Source organism: Cricetulus griseus (assembly GCF_003668045.3).
Source record: "Cricetulus griseus strain 17A/GY chromosome 1 unlocalized genomic scaffold, alternate assembly CriGri-PICRH-1.0 chr1_0, whole genome shotgun sequence".
NCBI lineage: Eukaryota > Metazoa > Chordata > Mammalia > Rodentia > Cricetidae > Cricetulus > Cricetulus griseus.
Window position 1 is genome coordinate 140497857 of NW_023276806.1, and position 2709 is coordinate 140500565.

Below are 2709 nucleotides of genomic sequence, written 5' to 3' on the forward strand. Positions count from 1 at the left end.
TCCCCAAGTAGCTCAAAGTTACAAAGGCAATGCTGAAGTTGGAAATGTGCTGACACAGTGATAGTGTTATGCCTTCTGCCCCTGAATTCTATCTCATAAGATAAAAAAAAAAAAAAAAAAAAACTCCATTTCTCCCGGCTAACTAGTTTCCAAGGGGATAGCAGTCTGCCTGTGATGTCCATCAAACTCCTTGGCCAGAAAAAAATTAGAAATTCTGCCAGGTTGGCTATAGTCTTTCTCTTATCTGTGATTCTTCTTTTCCAACATTGATTTCTTAGTATAATCCACCCCCCAAAAGATGCTTTGATCCCATCATTAAAGAGTGGTATACTTTATTACTTATTCTGTCATGTTGATTAGGACATGATTAAGACATTCAACCTGCTCCCCAAATAAACACCTTAAATTGTCTTTTATCAAGCATATATCCTTAGAAGAACTAAGATGTTTTATAGTGATTGGAGCAGACGTTGAATTTTGTTAGTGTCTGAGTCAGCTATTTGGGTGTTTCTTATACCCATCTTAAGTTTGCTGCTTCAGAAAGAAACTAGACTAAAGCAGGTTGTCCTAGTTAGGGTTTCTGTTGCTGCAAAGGGACACCATGACCAGGGCAATTCTTACAAAGGAAAACATTTCATTGAGGTGGCAGCTTGCAGTTCAGAGGGTCAGTCCATTACCATCATGGTGGGACATGGCAGCATGCAGACACAGTATGGGAAAAGGAGCTGAGTGACAACTCTACATCTTACATAGACAACAGAGAATCACGTCTGACCCACTGGGCATGGCTTGCGCATACATAAAACCTGAAAACTGGCCTCGACAGTGACTCACTTCCTGCAATAAGACCACACCTACTCCCACAAGACCATACTTCCTAGTAGAGTCACTCTCTTTGGGGGCCATTTTCTTTCAAGCTGCAGAAGATCAAATAAGTATTTAAAAAATAAAATAACAAATATTTAAAAAATTAAGAGCCTTGGGACTGAAGTGGACAATGTTGTTTTCAGAAAATGAATTAGTTTTAAGATATTCAAATGATGCAACTGAGAGAAAGAAAAGGCTTTCCCTTTAAATTCAGATGGACAATTAAGAATCCTTCCAATTCTGTGTAAACATGAAATCCGGATATGACGTGTCACAGGCTCATTTCTTTTTTATGAATTCAGTGGCTGATGAAGATGCACACTCCTGGAAGCAAGCTACAAGACAGCTGTCCTATATAGAGCTTGTTAACTCAGCACTCGACCCATCCACCTGGGCTCATTCCTAATACTCGGGATTTGGGTTCTTGGGGCTTCTTCAGCATTTAACCAACCAACGCTTTGTTGGTTAAAGGTGCTGGGACTGTTTCTCCACACATGAGCTGATCTTTGTCATAAATCACTTTTATAATGAGAGACCAGCTAAAACATGTTGCCATATCTTCTCCATTCTCCAAATCTTGGTGATGGGGAAATTATCCCCACAGGGACAGGGGTAGAAATAGGTCTCTGAGTCCTCGTCATATTCAAAGTCCTCAATCTCCACCTCGCCATGAAACACCGCCATGGTCACCAGGTAGACACAGCATCAGTTTACCTAAACCAAATAAGTAATTTATTTAAGCTTTCAGAATGTGCTGGTTACTCTTCAGTGTCCACCTGACTGGATTTAGAATCACTAGGACGCACAGCTCACCTGTCTATGAAGATTTTTCAGAGGTTGTCAATACCCACCCTGAAGGTAAGTGGCACTCTCTCGAAAGCTAGGTGCTCAGATTGAATTAAAGGAGCAGGGGAGAGAGAGCCGGGTGAGTTCATCTCTCTCTGCTTCCTGACCCATCAAGAGTAAGCATGCTGGCTCATGCTTTTACCATCACAGAGCTGGCTGCTCCCACACATTCTCCACCATGATGAACTGCATCCCCTCAAATCATGAGCTATAATGAATGCTTCCTCTCCTGTTACTTCCTTCAGGTGTTTCTCATAAGCCACGAAAAAAGTCAGTACACGGAGCCTTTGTCACAACTCTGCCCTTGTTCCAAAGGCCCATGAACCCCAGTTTGCTGAACACTGACCTCTGTGAAAAGGCAAACAAAGTCAGGAAAATATCTGTTCTAGCGACCCATCTGGCACACAGTAGAACTCCAAATATGATTAATGAATGGAGATAAATTTTCAGAGAGCTGAGAAGCTATCCTACACCAGCCATACAGTAAATGAATGATGCCTTACACCTGTCGGGTGTGGCGTGACATGGCTTCTTAATGCAGAGGCATCTTTGGGCTAACTGGAGCTCAAATTTATTTCATACACAAGTTCAATATCTTTAATTCATGATTTATCTCTAGATGATCTCTGGGGACTTTATTATAGCTAGAAAACCTCACTAACAGGATCAGCTGTGGCCTAGTACATAGTTGTTCTGTTACAAAATGCTACAGGTGGAAGCAGGCACATGGAGTTGTGTCTTTGTGAGTGCTCACACTTGCATCTGGTTTTAATCTTTCATTTTTATCAAGGAAGGTAGGTGCCATCTGGGTTAGTCTTGACAGCTTTTGTTGGTCTTAGCTAGGACTTTGGCAGTTGATTTTTTTCTAATGAAGGCAACCAACATTTTCACAAAATGTGGCCCTCTTTCCCTAAACAAATTATCGATGCATTAGAACTTGCTTTCACACTATTCCAGGAGAGGATTCATAACTCCGCTTTTTAGGAACTTTCCTAT

The 2709-nt window shown here is 41.4% G+C and overlaps 1 pseudogene; it reads right to left on the bottom strand.

Moving 5' to 3' along the window:
- Positions 1-1309: 1309 nt before the first annotated feature.
- LOC100763661 lies at positions 1310-1551 on the bottom strand (annotated as a pseudogene).
- Positions 1552-2709: the final 1158 nt, after the last annotated feature.